The sequence below is a fragment of the Psammomys obesus genome, unplaced genomic scaffold (assembly GCF_907164565.1).
Source record: "Psammomys obesus unplaced genomic scaffold, mPsaObe1.curated_primary_1811, whole genome shotgun sequence".
Classification (NCBI taxonomy): domain Eukaryota; kingdom Metazoa; phylum Chordata; class Mammalia; order Rodentia; family Muridae; genus Psammomys; species Psammomys obesus.
The window spans coordinates 1,109,774-1,127,489 of NW_026590859.1; positions in this window are offsets into that span (position 1 = coordinate 1,109,774).

Below are 17,716 nucleotides of genomic sequence, written 5' to 3' on the forward strand. Positions count from 1 at the left end.
GAAACAAGTGGAGAAAGTTTTTTTGGACTCATACCTTGCAAGAATTTCAGTCCATCAAAGTGGGGAGGGCATGGCAGGGTTCGTGGCAGTGTGGAAATGAAAAATAGGGGGTTCATATCACGGCAGACCAGGAATCAGAGAGGAAGGCTGGAACCAGGGGTCCAGCAGAGTGGCCTACCCCCACCAGCTAGGCCTTACCTCGAAGATTTCCAGAACCTTCCTTAACAGAGTCACCAACTAGAAAGAAAGTGTTCAAACATGAGCCTATGAGGGATGTCTCAGCTCCCCTCCTGCCAATTCTCACTTACTATCACATGCTTTAGCTACACAGATGACAACAATTGGCACACCTTTTCAGGCAAACAAAAAAATACTTCCCTTCACCCTCATAAATCTTAATAAATAAAATTTCCCCAAATAAATGATTTATTAATGAAGTAAGACCTCAGAAATGTATCAATATGCACATTCCGTCTAAATACTGAAGAGAGAGGAAATCTAAAATGTACTAATTTGTTCTAATTTCAGCTGATGCAAGATCTTCCACATAGAGAAGTCAAATGTTAGGAGGGGACAAGACAAAGGAGAGGGCTTTGAGTGCTGAGGTGTCAGCTCTGGGGATGGCAAACACTATCGGACAAAGGCTGGTCAGAGACACTCTGCTGCAGGCCCTGCTGCCTCCAGGTCCACACGGTCTAAATCTGCTTGGATTGGGTGGTCTTTCCCTTGATTTTCCAAGCAGACAGAGGAAGAACAGCTTTATGCATCTTTCTTCTTAGCTGGTTCAGCCCAGCAGTCTTTAATATTTGGAAATGGTCCATGCTGTTCTGTCTCTGACTCCTTTGCTGGTGTCATAAGAAAACACCTGAGCCTGAGTAATGATAGAACAGCCCCTTGGTGCTGTACCTGCAGATAGATAGAGTGCTGTGTGCGCATATGGAAAGGGGCGGGGTGAGAAGGGACTAGATACTACACAAAGGCCTTGGGCCCAGTCACAAAGGAAAAGACCTGTGGACAAATCACAAATTGCCCTGAAAGCCCCCATTTCTTTTTTATTTTATTTATATATTTTTAATTTTTGAGAATTTCATACACAAATACTGTATGTATATCATTTCATCCCCCCCTCCGCTTCAATTCCTGTGCCCCCTAATTTGTCACTTCTTCGTTATTGTAACATATTCATACGTACATCCTAATACATACATACATTTATACATTCATACATATTCTGCTGAGTCCATTTAGCGTTGCACAGTTATAAATGCCTTTAGGTCTGTCCAACTGGAATTGAATAACTTATCAGGCAGCTTGTGCTTGTAGAAAGATATTTTCTTCTCTCTATTTCTGTGTGTGTGTGTGTGTGTGTGTGTGTGTGTGTGTGTATGTGTGTGTGTTTGTGTGTGTGTTTGTCTCTGTCTGTCTCTGCCTCTTGCTGTATCTGTCTGTCTGCCTGCCTGCCTGTCTCTTTCTCTCTCCATTGATTACCTATAGCACTTCATCCAGGGGTGAGAAAGGCCCAATTTCTTAATGCCATTGCCATTGTTTTGGAGATTAAATTGTGACATGGGGAACACGAGCCATTTACCCAAACTCTCTCTGTAGTCTTCCAAGATTTATCCTGGCAACACCACTCATTCATTAGGCCAATGTCACCTTAGCTTGAAGCCTCAAAGGGAAGGGTAGCATCTTCCTGTGTGCTCATAGAGCAGCTGTGCAGAGCACTGCTGGCTGCTGTTGTGCTGCCCAGATCCCTTTGAGCTGTTCTGGAAGAGCAGATGTTCCTGACAGGAACCTTCCTCCTAATCCATTAGCCTATTTTCCTGTTTCCTTGGCTCCTTAATTTTTCTTCCCTCTTCCATCTCCATCTAATGGGGTCTGTGGGATGGGAAGCCTGCGGAAAAACCAGTTGCTATGCCTGTCCCTACTGGAATGTCTTCTTCACACTCGACTGGCTGCATCTGCCTGGGGCATGGATTCTGACAGCTGTTTAATAAACCACATCAGCAGTGCACCAGCTTAAGACGGAATGAAAGTGAGAGCCTCGTTCCATTTCTATTCGCTGATCACCTCCGATTCCATCATTTACCTTTTAATATAACATTATTTCCTCACATCCCTCCCTATAAACAGCTGCCCTCTCCCCTTTGGTGTGATGAAAGGGCCTTGCTTAGGGCTGGGCTTTGCGGCCCCAGCATGTGTTCACCTGTATCAGCTAATGGCTGCTCAGGCACTTCAGACATCTGAGGAATCTCCCCTTCCCTCCCCTTCTTCCAAATGCTTTGTAAAATTCTTTGCTTGGAAAAAAAAAAAAAGCCACATCTCGCAGCTGCTTCTGCCCTGCCAGTCCCCATTCTATTGTAGGGTGTATTATAGTCGAGTGTGGTGGTGGTGGTGTTTAAAGAGGCCTTACATATTCTGCCTTGTTGAGTAACAGAAATGAGGAGAGGAAGGGAAGAGAGAGAGAGAGAAGCTGTGGAATGCTACAAAGGACAGGCTGAAATGACTCAGTGTGTACCTGATCCTTCTCCCAAGCAAGCAGATGCATCTCCCTTTACAATAGAGGAGATGAGAAGCAATTTCAAGCTGTGGCATTACTCCCCAAACCTTTCAACTTTACTGTCTTCTGGGGTGGGGCTGATGAAGCCGATTCTTCACCATCTATCATTTAGCAGCTCAAAGCTGAACTAGACAGGACAGAGCACCAGATTGCTATGGAAGTCTGGCTCCAGTCGAGGGCTGGCCTCTCATCCAAGCAGATTGAAATTAGGTTTCAAAACTACCTGTGAGAAAGAAAGATGAGATGGAAAGTCGCTGATGTAACTAAAAATACTGTGGTGATAGCTGATGAGGGAGAGAGCAGGGAACAGGGCTGCTCCAAACACTAAAGTGTCCCACTCCACAGGCCTGTGGCTCCCTGGGTTCCTCCAGCTCTGTTTTATTAGCTTAGCTTCTTTTATGAGTACGTTAATAGACCTGGCTATTTTTTTCCCTGTACAGGGAAGATAATAAACTCCCTTGCTTTGAAAAATAAAAATAAATAGCTCAGGGTCCTGAGCTCACCCAGAAGGACATAGGGCTAGGAGTGTATTCAATAGCCACGCCTAAGGATTCCTTTTGAGAGTTAGCCAGGCACAAGGGTCTCATCTGAAATCCCGCAGAAGTCTACAAAGGATGGAGAGCTTTTGTGGGCTTTAGGAGGTGGCTAATCCTTTAGGCCTGCTCATTTAACTTGTTTATATCTGGTGAATTAGCCCCTAATCCCTGCCCTTTGCCTGAGGCCAAGAAAGTTCTGTCTGGCTCAATGTAGACTAAGGGCTAAGTCTGCTCTAGAAACCCAGCATCTGGTCTGACCCAGCAGATATCCAGACACCATACGATCTCTTGGAAAACTTAGAAGAAATTTTCTCTCTCTCCCCGCCCCAACCCACACATACTCAAGCCATCAGCAAATCCCCTGGCTGTACTTTAAAAGTCAACCCATGTTTAGTGTCTGCTCTAATATCGTGCATTTGGCCCAAGCCACCCTCATGGAGCACTTGCATAAGTCCAGTAAGTAATGCCTGCCTGTTCTCTTCTTGCCCTCAAACCCACTCTGCTCTGGTTGTTCTTGAAAAAATAAGTGCCGGGAAAGTATTCATTCACTCACACCCTGCATGCTCCATCTTACTTGGGGTGACTCAGAACTCCAGATTTGTGGGATGTTGTGAGTCAGCTGTCCTTGGGAATGATGGACTACCTCATTTGTTATGGCTGGTTCCTGGGCCTGGAACACTATCTGGAAAGCTCATTTTTACTCAAGCAACCTTCTCAAAGATCTCTTGATTACCCTTCCTGTATCATCCATCTCATTCTAATCTGAGAAAAACCTGCCAGCAACCCTACCCACCTCCCTTACTGTATAGCTGCCCTAACCCAACACTGTGCATTCCCTGTCTTCACCAACCTGTGCTTCACTCAGGGCAGATTCTCCATTTGTTAGGTTCCTGGCTGTCTCCTCATGGTTAGATACTTATGTTCAGTTCATTTGGGGATTTTTTTTTTTTAATTTAGAGGTAAATTCTGCATTAGTGTTGGGGACGGGCTCCCAGGGGAGGACTGGACCCAGCTCCGACTCTGACGGGGAATTTTGGTGACCTTGGAGGGCAGTTTCAGGAACACCAGTCAAACACTGGCCATGACCCTCATCTCCAAGTTTGAAAGGAAATTTTGCCAATAGATCCTAACTTTACCAACTAGACCTGTGCTTCGTGGGAACACACATGTGGGTGGTCAGGGAGAAACCTTGTCTGCGCAGCACCATTCCAGAGCACAAAGAAGCTGGCCCCCAGACCTAAGCACAGCGGCCTCTCTCTGGCCCTTTTGCTTTGTGTTTGGCACCACAAAAGCCTCCAGAGTGCCCTAAGCAAATGAAGCAAGAGGGCAGCAGCTGCTGAAGGATCTGAACAGCTCCCCTGGGAGGGCCATGAGGTAGGGATTGCCAGTAGCTTCCTGATAGGCCTAGGAGACTCGTTTACCCTTCCTTGACTACCTCCATGAGTACTTGGCTGAGTCACAGTCTTTCTCTTGTCCTTGTGGCAGTAATGCAGCCCTCCCTAAGAGGATGAAAAGAGCCATATGTACAGTAGCCAGACTGGGTAAGGATGAAACAGTAGAATCAAAGAGCTAGACTGATCAAACTCCCCATGTCAATACAAGACCTCTGTCTGTGGTCTAGCTTGGTGTGCCAGAGCTCCACAATGGGCACAGGAGTGTCTGGAACTGACCAGTAAGAACTGAATTTGAAACCGATAAGCCGCTGTAGGGACATGCAGTAATCAAGTGAGAAGTCTGTAGAGTCCAGCAGTGACAACTGGTAACAGGAAACCCACAGCAAGAAGCCAGCAGAACCTGAAAGGTGAGTGAAGGGAGAAACTTAGATCCTGGCTTAGGATGACTCTCCCTTCTCTCCTGCAGGGGACAGAGCTACAGGAATTGTTGAAGGAACTGAAGGTGTTTGGAGAGGCAGGCTTCTCTTAGCTGAGCGTACAACAGGTTCAACAAAGAATTACCTCATTATTTTAAAGCATGTTAACTAACTCAGCTGTATCTTTCCAGGACCCTCTCTAATTGCTTAAGAAGTTTTTTAAGGTAGTTACTGTTCATAGGACTGGCGATTCTATTCTCATTCTGGCACAGCTCTCTTCAGGCCAGACATAGACACTGAGCCCACAGCCACTGACCCTGTTTGTGATGCTGGAACTAACAATTTAGAAAGTGTTATTACTCGGCTCTTCTGACATTAAAAAATGGAGTATTCTGATAGCATCAGCAGGTTTCAGCCTGTTCACTAGTTCACTAGGGTTTATAGAATTTTCACACAGCTCTCTTCTCCTTGGCAACAGAGCCAAAACAGAATTACTTCAAATGAATCCCAAATATTATCTATTGGCTCTTCATTCTAGTCTCTTATCCATTTTCTGTGTCTTGTCTAGGAAGTGTCCCACTACCCTGAGACATGCTTTACAGTTACCTGGCAATAGGAAGATGATGAGGATAAAAAGTGCTCTCATAGCCCCACTTGAGGAAGGATGGCCACAGAGTGAGAGGTGCTGCCCAACCATCTCAGGCCAGCCTTGATTTGGGGACAACCTGTGGCCCAGTTGCTTGGGCCACAGTCAGCTCCTTGGTGGTCATCTGCTGCTAGAGAACCAGGAAAACTGCCTTAACCATGGTCTGCTGAGAATCTTGATGTGGGAGGCGGGGTGCTACTGCCTTATAGTAGTAGCTGGTGGTGTCAGGAGGCTGGACCATGCCCAGCAAGGCTGGAGCAGACTGAAGAAAAGCAACAGCCCATTTCTAGGTCTGTTGGGAGTCCTGGAGAGACTGGAGTCACACCCTCCTCCTGGGAGTTGTGGCACAGGCAGAGCCTCAGGGACGTCCCAGAGCAGGTGTGATTCATTTTCTCAGGACAAATGAGTCTTTAAAAGGAAGGCAGCTGTGGTGGTTCGAATAGGGCTGGCTCCAATAGACTCATGCATTTGAGTGCTTGGCCCATAGGGAGTGGCACTATTAGGAGGTGTGGCCTTGTTGGAGGAAGTGTCATTGTGGGGGTGGGCTCTGAGGTCTCCTATGCTCAAGTTATGCCCTTTGTGACACATACTCTCCTTTTGATATCTGTGGATCGAGATGTAAAACTCAGCTCTTTCTCCAGTTCCATGTCTGCCTATATGTCTACCTGTATGCCACAATGCTTCTTGCCATGATGATAATGGACTAAAACTCTAAAACTGTAAGCCAGCCCCAAAACATTAAAAAATGTTTTCCTTTAAAGGGTTGCCATGGTTTCCACAGCAATAAAACCCAAAGACAGCAGCCAAGGACCACTCAGAAATTTCTTGGTTCCTGTATCCAACAATCTCTTTCAGCGCCAACAAGGTCCATGGAACTGAGTAGAGGAGAAACGTTCCTGACAGTTGTCATATACCATGGCCCACATCTCTATGTATTAGTTACTTTTCTGTGCTCTGCTAAAACACCATGAACAAGGCAACTTAAGGAATGGTGTATTTGAGCTTACCCTCCTAGAATAAGAGTCCATGATGGTGGAGCTGAGGTAAGGCTATCATTATTAGCAGCAGACATATTGGAGCAGGGGCATGAAGTGACAGAGAGAGCTGAGGGGTCTTAAGAGCACATAGTAAATAGAGCAAGAACAAAATCTACCGAAGTCCACACACTCCCTGCATCAAGGTTCCACCACTTTTAAACCTTCCCAAATTGCACCATCACCTACAGACCTAATGTTCAAATGGAGACTGGGACATTTCTCATTCAAGTCACCATACTCTGAAATGGCTTTGGCTCTATAGGCCTTCTGTCTTAGAGTCTGAGTTGTACCCAGTCCCACACATGGAGTCATGTCAGGGAATTGTCATGTGGGGGAGCCTTGGTGGAGGCTCTGTCATTTGCCTCCAGTCCTGAAGCTGGGGAGTGTTCTCTTGTCTCTGAGATGAGCACCATCTTTGTTGAGCTTTGAGTTGGCTGGGAGCCTAGGCTAGGAGCTCTCCCATAACCAGCTTTCAACAGTGATTATGAATCATAGACTTGCAAGGTTAGAACCAGAGTCCTTCCCCAATACTTCTCTTAGGCATTCTAGGACTCTTCTGTCCTGTACCCACAAACTATCATGGTCTGTGGGCTTGTTTCTTCCTGAAAGGAAGGACATTATATCTTGAGGTTGGCTTGACCTAAGAGAAGTGTTTCAGCTTCCAGAACAAAAGCCAAGTTTGTGTCTTCCATCCTCAACTGTGGCCTATGGCTTTGACTACAGCTCAGCTGACACTCTCGAAAAAGTTCAGATCCAACCTGCTCCTAGCAGTAATCTCAGTGAAGCATGTGCTGCATTTGACCAAACACAGCTCATCTGCAAAGAGGATGTACCCTGGGCCATGAGAAGACAGGCCCACAAGAGCACAGCTTCTTAACCCCCGCTCCCCACCACAAATTCACTCTCCCTTACCTTGGTTTTGTTCCTGTAGACGTTGTTTCTGCAAAGAAGAAAAAGAAATCAGCTTATCAACTCCTGTCCCTTGCATCCCACATCTGCTCCTCTAGAAAATTAGCAGAGACGTCGCTCAGGATTCCTCCCTGAAGGTTCTGGAACTGACAGCATTTGCTTTCCAAACAAAGCCCCCATCCTTGACTTTCAATAACGAAGGCACTTGAAAACTTTCCACCCTTGACATTGATCCCTTCTCCTGTCAGAATGATGGTGACATTAGCAAGTGTACACAGAGGGGGGCTTGCTGCCAATTAACAATTTCTCATTAGCTTAATTAGGGGACACATGTTTTTAATCACAGCTAAGAAAGTGGAATGATTGAAGAATTGATTCTGAGCTTTTGAAAGTGTTACTGGCAATGCATAGAATTTAATTCTGCAGGTGTGCATTTAGAGATGTGGGGGTAGAAATAGTTCCCCATGCCTTGGCTTCCTGGAGCATCCAGGGCAGGCATCTGCATCAGAAAAACAGACTGGATCTAGTATAGATCTGAGAACATCTTTTTAGTTCTCAGAGGAAAAGAAATTCCACCCTCTGTTTTACAAATTCTGTGAATGGGACAACTTTCTTGTCCTTTCCTTAACTTTTTGTTACCAGTGTTTTTAATAAGCACATGAAATGACATTTGTGTACATATAAAGCACTCTTGTCCTTCTGTCACTATTTCTTCCTAGTTCTGGAGATGTACAGCAAACAGGAATCATTTCACCACAGCCTTGGTGTTGATAGCAGTTGTAGCTGAATCAGCTATAAAATCTGGACTTCCTGGGAGAAGTCTGAATTTGCAGAGGCTGGTCACAATGAGAATGGTTGGGCTCAGGGCTTGCAATGATAGGATGGCAGCTTTCACGATACATGTGGCCTGGAGAGAACAGCTCATTGGGATGGCATAGATTCGTGAGTGTTGGGAAGAAGACCCTGCACATGGATAATATTGGTTTGTCGCATTTTAGCCTCTGTAAAATGCATGAAAATCAGGAACTATATCCTTTAAAACCTAGACATGTAAGTTTTACTAATTGTGATTTTAAAGAAAAGTATGCACAGAGACTCGCCTTATGTAAATGCAAATGTGTCTGTGTAGTTCCCTTGCAACTTGTCATTTTCCTTGATTGCAAAAAAATAAAAATAAAAAATAAAAAACAAAACCCAAGATGTTTATTACAGGAAATTTTTAAGAAATATTGGAAAATATGGTAAGTAGAAGGAAAACATTTACACATGGTCCTAACCACCAGACATAACCAACACTTGTGTTATTTTAGTGCCCATACTTTTTATTGCACACATTTTATAATGAAAGTGATTAGACTTTATTTTTTGGCCTTTAACATACTTTTTTTTACTTACTATATAATTACTTCCTCTGTTCATTAAATATTCTTATACTACATAATTTTTAATGGCTGCATAGTATTCCAGCCCATGAATTTGTCATATTTATTGTAGCATGTTATAGGTATTTTAGATTTTTGTTATTACAAGTAATGATAAAGTAGCTGTTCTTAAATATAAATCTTTCCTCGTGTCAGCAATCATTTCCGTGGAATACATTTTCAGAGGTAGAATTGCTGAGTCAAAAATTATGTGCATTTTTAAGACTTCCAAGCATCTCATCAGGTCACTCCACAGAGAAGTTGCATCTACCCATTTCTGCTCCTTTAGAATGAGGTGGGAAAGTGCTCATTTGTTACAAAAGGAAAAAAAGTGTGACTTAGAAAGTAAAGTTGGAAAGCAGAATCTCACCATTCCTTTTGTCGGCATGTTTGACTGTTGAGGGACGACATACTGTGTAGTTTTCAACTGCGTTTCTCTGGAGGGCTCAGGTCACGCCCCACTTTCATTTTTTTTCTGGAGTCTCCATCTTCAGTTTCTTGTTCTTGTGAGTGTTGCTAGACATTAAACAAATTGAACTGTTGCTGGGCATCCATTAAAGAACATCTTTCCACAGCTTGTTGCTTTCCTTCCTGTGATACTCTTATTGCTGTTATTTATCTATGACTTAAATACTAAAAAAAATGAAATCTAGTACTCTATCACAGTTCCATCTTCACTATATTTTGGGATTTCCTCCTTCTTTTGTATATTTTCCAGTGTTTTATACTTTTACTTTGTGCTTTTGTGAAAAGGTAGTTTTAAGTGTAAGTGTGTGGGAGTATTGTGCATGTCAGTAGTGGCACCTTGAAGACCAGGAGAGAATGTCAGATTCTCTGGAGAGGGAGTCGTGGGCAGTCCTGAGCCACCTAGGTTCTGGGACCCAAACTTGGATCCTCTATGAGAGTTGAGCATGCTCTTAGACACTGAGCGAGCTCTCCAGCTCCTCTCACATTTAGCTTTTTAAGTTCGGTGCTAATTTAGATTTAAACACTGTACAGGTAGCTATCTATTTTTTCTTTATAATTTTCAGGCTGCCAATTAACCCAACACTATTTATGAAGTTATTCAATATTTTGTGAATGTGTTCCAAAGAAGACAAATACTTCAGGATTCTGGGAAATAAAAAGTCTGTTCAAACAGGCATACTCTGAGAATGCTGCCTAATCTATTTCCTTGTTAAGATTCACAGAGTACATTTCCATTCAAAGGCTTCAAGAAGAATTACAGTAAAGATATGTATTTTTATCTTGCTTTCCGTGGAATTATGCATTTGGCCATGCAATCCTTTACAAATAGTAGCTGTTAGCATCAAAGAAACTACTGTCCCATGGAACAAACAGTGAGTATCTGCTCCAAAGGCCGAGAAGCCACCATGATGAAATACCATTGTTTCGGTGTTTGGCAAGATTCCACGTGTACATAGTGTTCTCTTGCACATTTGGGTTCTAAACAAATTGAGAAATAAGACTCAGTAGGGCACAAGAGGCTCAAGATATAACCTTTATTATTCATTACTGTGTGTAGTTTAGTGGGAAAGTCAAGCAGGACTGCTATATGAAATCTGAGCTTAAATATATCTTAAATATGGTCCCAGTCTTTCTGTGGTCTGTTGTACACAAAGACTCACCGATGAACTGGAAAAAGGTTGGGAAAAAAGAGCCCTGGCCAGGTGGCACTGCCACATGCAGAAGGTAGAGCTGCCACATTCTCACCATGTGCATCTGCCATGGCTGCCCGAGCACTGACATGCTGCCCGAGGTTTCAGGTATTAAACTTTCATCCTCCATCACGAGCTATTCAGAGAATGGAGGCATCACGACTGTGGTGTTTCGAAGGACCTTTTCGAGATGACAAGAGCTGGGTAAGCTTACCCATGTAGAACTCATGGTCGAATCCTGGTGCTTTATAGAGAGAAGGAGACACACACATTTGCAGACATATACACAAGCAAGCATACATATAGACATAGATGCACTCTCCGTGTCTCTTGTTATGCGGTACCCTGTGCTTCCTCCCAACTCTATCAGAAGACCATATCATCATCTGATGCAGGGCCTTGGAATTGCAAAGCTGTTAACCAAGTGTTTCCTTATAAGGTATCAGCCTCAGGTGTTTAATTATAGTAAGGAAACACCAATACAGAATCTCCAGTATGCTGGGTTGCATTCCCATCGAATGAATCTTATCATCTTTTTATGATACTAGATACCTGAGGTGAGACAGGGAGAATGTGGGGTTTAATTCTGATGCTCTGAGTTTTAATCATGGCACTGACACACTTTTAGTTCTCAGACCTGGTGAACTATGTGCCTCAGTTTCTGTGTCTGCATAACTAAAGAAGAAAATTGTACCTCCTTCACAGGATTGTTGCCATCACTGACAGATCAGTGAAGACGACATGCTTACCAGAACCAAATCAGGTATGTGCTCCACAAAGCTTAGCTGTTATTTGGGGTTTTATAATTACTTAAATATCCTCCTAAGGAGAAACTTTTCCTGCATTATGTCTGCTTAATTTATGTTTTGAAATAGAGGAGTGCAGCACTCTTCCCTTCATGTAATAAAGGTGACAGCCTTGACCTGGCAATCCTGTGGAGGATGGTAAACACCAAGCCAAGTCAGGAAGCTGCTCCCCACTGATGGAGTAACGGGGAAACTGTTTAGAGTATGCTGCTTCTTTCCACTTATTCTGTATCAGCTTCAAGAGGGTGATGATTGCCTCTGGACAAATGACCTTCCAGGTGGGAAAGTATGTGTGTGTCAGGCCTGTCAGTCTTTGGCAGGTTGGTGTTCGCTTTCTGCAGAGAAGTCTGTTACCCTCCTCATAAGCTGGACAGGTCTCTGGGACTCTTCCAGCTCCTCGGGCCTGCAGTTCTCTTCTCTGGCTATTTATGGTCTTCTGTCCTTCCTCAGAGTCTGCAATTGACTTTTCCTCTACTTCTGCCATCCCTGTTGTTCTTGGCATGTCTACTTTCTTGAACTGTTCAGCTGCCTCCTGGCCATGCCCACTGTACATGGTCACCATTGAGAAGGCAGCTATTTCCACCTTTCACTGCTGTTGTCAGCCCTTGGCCCCGCAACTCTGCTTGAGGCATAGCTGTCAGTGTTGAAGGATGCCTTGCTGCTTTTGCAGCTTGGCCTGCTAACCACTCTATGCTGTCTCTTCTTCAGCAGCTGCCTCTCTATGCAACTGTGGCTGTGTGCCCAGTATTCTCTGCTGTCACCACCTGGCACCACAACTCTGGTTTGTCTGAAGCTTCTTTCTTCCTGTTATCAGTTAGCTCACTCTACTAAAAGTAAATCATAAGAGACTATTAAAGAGAAACCCTTTATTAGACCTACTGTTGCCACCCCAAGGGAGGCAGAACATGAAGCCAGTTCATGAGCCAGAAGGTGTGTTTGCACCGATCACAGCAAAACTTCCCTGTACAGAAAGGTTTGTCATTTCACCAATCACACCATTTTCCCTTTTCTACTTTAACAGAAGTCCCTCTACTAGGCCACCAGGGGGAAGTGGCTCCTCTAGCCTGAGTGGAATTGATTGCAAGGTCATCTGGAACTCAACAAGGCCTTTGACAGTGCCAAATGTAAGCTGGAGCAGTCTTGGGGAGGATGTTCTTTCAGGAGCCAGAAAAGTAGCTGTGATTGGTATGTAGTTTCCTCAAGGTATATATGCTGTCATTGAGTAGCCTGGTTACTTGACTGGCTGTCTTTTTGCCCAAAGCAGCCAGAACAGCAAGGAAAAATCCAACAGCTGATAATCAGTGATTTAAGGTGCCCCATCCCCAATATTATTGCTCATTTACAGAAAAATGTCCATCAAAAATTGTTGACAATAAAAATGTAACTTGTTATTAACACCAACATTGTTTTGATAGATTTTAACAGTTCTTTTTAATTTAAATTTATTTTTTAATTTATTCAGTTTACATCCTGATTGTAGCCCCCTGCCTTGTCTCTGTCCTGTCCCATCCTCCTTCCCTCCCTCTTCCCCCATCCCTCTCCCCTAGACCTCAGAAAAAGGGAGCCCTCCTCCCCTACCATCCAGCCCCAGCCTATCAAATTTCATCAGGACTGTCTGCATCCTCTTCCTCTGTGGCCTGGCAAGGCTGCCCCACCAGGTAGAAGTGATCAAAGAGCAGGAAACAGAGTCCATGTCAGAGACAGCCCCTACTACCCACATGAAGACTGATCTGACTGCCTGTTGGCTACAGCTGAACAGGGGGCATAGGTCCTCTCCATGCATGGTCCTTGGTTGGTGCATCATTCTCTGTAGGTCCCCCTGGGCCAAGATTTGTTGGCCCTGTTGGTCTCCTTGTGGAGCTCCCATTCTCTCCATGTCCTTCTATTCCTCAACTCTTTCCTACAACTCCCTGCATTCTTCCCAAAGTTTGGCTGTGAGTCTCAGCATCTGCATCTATCCCCTGGTGCTTGGAGTCTTTCAGAGGACATCCATAGTAGGCTCCCATCCGTTTCCCTGTCTTCAGCCTCTTCCAGCATCTATTCTATTTGCCCTTCTGAATGAGAATTAAGCATCCTCCCTAGGGTGCTCCTTGTTACTTAGCCTCTTTAGGTCTGTGGATTGTAGAATGGTTATCCTGTGTTATACATCCAATACCCTCTTGTAAGTGAGTACATGCCATGCTTGTCTTTTTGGGTCTGGGTTGCCTCACTCAGGATGACCTTTTCTCCATCCATCCATTTGCCTGTGAATTTCGTGATGCCCTTGTTTTTAATAGCTGAGTAGTATTCCATTGTGTAAATAAATGTACCACCGTTTCTTTATCCATTCTTTGGTTGAGGGACATCTGGGTTGTTTCCAGTTCCTGTCTCTCACGAGTACAGCTGCTCTGTGAACATAGTTGATTTTAACAGTTCTTATTGTCTCTAGTGAAGGAACAAAGGCATACCACACGGCCACCCTCAGCAGCCTAAGGCATTTCCATAGGTTTAGTCAAACCAGGGTTCTTGGCTTTGTTGCTGAAAGAATTTAAATCTAACCACTGAGTAAAGCAAATTTTATTAAAGATTCCTTTAAGGATATTCTAGTAGAGGCTTAAACATAAGGGGTAAGAAAAAGAAAGGTGTGAGAAGAATGAAAGGCACATCCCAATGGAGCATGTGCTCCTAAGAGAGAACAGGGGAAAAGAAAATTTCCCCAGCGGTGGCTCCAGGGTTCTCCAAGAGAGAAGACACGATGAATTGCACCTGTGTGCATCTTCTTAGTTGAGCTCAAGTCATACCTCACAACAATGTTAAGACCCCCCCACACACACACACACATTTAGTGAGATGTGCAAAGTGGCTTCAGAAATACTTTGGCTGAAATTATGATCTGATAAGGTAAAATGAGAAGCCACTAGGGTTGCACAGGGTGGTTAGGGTTTGTTCAGGTCCTTTACCTACAAATTGGGCTTCCAGTGAGATGTACAGGAACTGTCTGTAAGGGAGAAGGACCTGCAGTGTCTGTTGACTGAACTGAGCTCAGAAGCTTGCTCAGAAGCTGGAAGAGGGTTCAGCTAGACTCCAGAGGGAGGGGCTTCATTCCCCATTCTCCTATCCCTAAGATCTTCTCTGCTTTCTCATCATGCCTCACTTTTTACCCTTCAGTGCCCCACTGAGCAGAGGGTGATATAATTGGGGTGAGCTATGTAGCCCTAATTTATCTCACTTTCGGCCTAATGCCTAGATTATCTATTGAGGCAAAAGACAAAGATGCAGAAATACAGATTTTGTTTTCATTTTTGAAAATAAATGCTTCTGACACGAAGTCATTTATAAGCTCTATAGAACCATATTCAGATAAGCAACTTGCCTCTCAATGGACTTCACATCCACCCTTGCCGGAGCCACAGAAGCACATGCTCAGATACTGTGCTGGTTGCACAGTCTCAAGACAAGTCCATGAAGCGCCACCTAATCCTCTGGAACCTAATGATAACCCTCCTGTATATCTGTACTTGAGGGACCACTGCATCTCTAACCTTCCTGGTTTGATTTTCCTAAGTTTCCTTCTAGATAGAACAGACCTCTGAGGATCACACAAATGAAGATACACACACATACAAACATGTACACACACACACACACACACACATATACACACACACACACACACACACACATACACACTTATGTAGGCCTGGAGAGATAGGAAAATGCTTAAGGGTAGTTGCTGCTCTTTCAAAGGACTGAGTTTTGCATTCCAGAACCCATGTTAGAAGCTGACAACTGCCTGTAACTCCAGCTGCAAGGGATACGATGCCTTTTTCTTGCTTCTGAAGGTGCCTACACACACACACACACACACACACACACACACACACACACACACACACATGTTTCTTCTAGGGGAGGAAGAAGCTTCTGCATGGAAAATTAACAAATTTCCTCAAAAACTCCTTTTGGATACCAACTACAACCTGGCTTGCTTTTTATCCATTCCTGCCTCTCAAATTTAGAGAAAAAAAATTAGTTTACATGCCTAGCTAGGATGGCTATGTCCTGGCATTTGGCAGGACACTTTAAGTTATGCTCGCTCTGTCAGGCAGAGGGATTGGAGAGTCATAGCTTCCCTGTGGACCAGGATTCTGCTAAGTCAGTAGTATGCTAGGTCTTATTAAAATGCGGGGATGGATGTGTTTGGACTGGATGGGACTCCAGCTATATTTCTAACATCAAGGATAACAATAATGCTGCTGCTCTGTGGACCCTGTTCCAGGTAGATAGGCTATAGAGCCTCTGGGAAATTTCTGGCCATGGAAGAAGAGAGGCATTGGAAGTGACACCGACTGCCCGCAATGATGTAATGGCAAGAACCCTCTGCCAATTTTAGACAAATTTCAATCACAAAAGCCTTTTTCTCCTTTTTGGTGCTTATTCTCAAGAGAAACTTAATGAAATGGAACCACTTTGGTTGATGCCTCTACCTCTGAAATTGGTACTTAATGTAGCACAAATAGAATTCTTGTCTAATGGGTGTGTGATGAATTTGGAGGGAAGGCTGAAGTTACAGCATTACATTACATTTGAAACGAACTGTGTGTAGATAGGAAATTGCTTGCCTTCCTAGATTTACAGTGGGAATGGGCTAGGAGAGTAGGCAGGGATACAGAACTGATCAGGATTCACAGGGAAGTTCAGATTACAAATGGCCATTTACTATGAGTCACATGTTTTTACATATGCTGGGCCTTAGATTATGTGGAAAGAAAGGATTCTGTTACTTTATATATATGTAAAGTGAGTTTGAGAGAGGTTAACATGTCAGCAGCCAAGCAGTGATGTCCCTAAGTGATGGCACTGAAGGACAGCAAACAGTTACTGGGACTCTGTGACTCTCCAGCTCAACCCTGCATCATGATAACGGCTTTGAGCTGGGGTCTAAGACTGAAACATTAGAACATGGACACTTAGCCTGGTTCAGCTATGTACTTCTCTAAACAAAGTTTGAGTTTGCAATCATCTGGGTCTGTCTCACCTAGGAAACCACAAATTTCAATAGCTCACACTCAGATCATACCTCCTCAAATTTCCTGCTTCTCATTTTAGTTCGTACACTCCCACTCTCAGAACTCATCGGGATTATAGTCTTTGGTTTCCTATGGCCTGCATCAACACCCTCCTAAGTTCAGGGTCTTCACTACCAATGTGTGCCCTGTCAGCGGAGTCACTCATCACTCGTTGCTCTTGGGGAGATATGGACGGGATGCTGCTTCTAAACCTAGCTTGGCAAGACCCCCAGCAAAAGCTGGAGATGCCACTCAGAGGCAGAATGCCTGCTTGCCTGGCATGTGCAAAGGATCTAATGTGATTAGCCTGGTTTTCTCAGTGGCTGCAGACTGGAGTACTATGTTAACAATTCTTGAAATCTGTAAAAAAATAAAATAAAACTGAGAGAGAGGGAGGCTACAATTACTTAACATAAATAAATGTCAGGTGTGGGTATGGCTGGAAGAAAGCCTAGAACAGGAGGCAATTTAGGAGAGGGTGCACAGAAACTGATTTTGTAGGCAGGGCAGGTAGATGTGCTCTGTGGCAGAAACATTTGTAAGACAACAATTTCTGAAAACGTGGAAGTAAGATTGCATGCTTGCTGAGCCAGCGATCCTGCAAGGGTGCCTGCCAGAATCACAGAGAAGTTGTTGAGGTTGCTGGTCACTGGACGTTATACAAGTGGCTGATTTTTAATTAAAGTGAACGAGAAACAAATAACAAAAATTGGTGCCTGGAGGAAGAAAAGCCCTGCAGCATGTAGACTTAAAAAAAAAATAAATAAAAAGATAGCATTGAAAACTATTCTTTAGTAAGGACAGCATAGTCAGTTAGCAGCTGAACACTGTGGCTTTTCCCAGTGATCAGAGTGAGTTTAAAGCTGTGACCTTTCTAGTGTTTCCACAGCTTGTCAAGGTTAATGAATAATCAATTAAGACAGAAAGGTATGGCATAAGAAAGGAAAAAAAATTCAGACCTTTTCCTGGAAATAGACTGGATCTGGTTTCTGATGCAGGAAGCAAATGAATAAGGAACCTGCTAAAAATTTTAGATAATTAGGTATGGGAGCAAAGATACAGTGAATGAAGGCAATAGATCTTAGTGCAAGACTGAAAGCAAATAGTTACCCACTCCTGACTACATCAGTAAAACCCAGGCAGGCAAGTTTAAAATAGAGTGAGTATGATTATGAAAATTATTTTCTAATGCGTGTGAAACCATGAAGTAGTACACATAAAAATATACAATGTTTGCTGGGTGGTAATTTAATACATCTGGGAAACACACACAGGCACCCCCCCC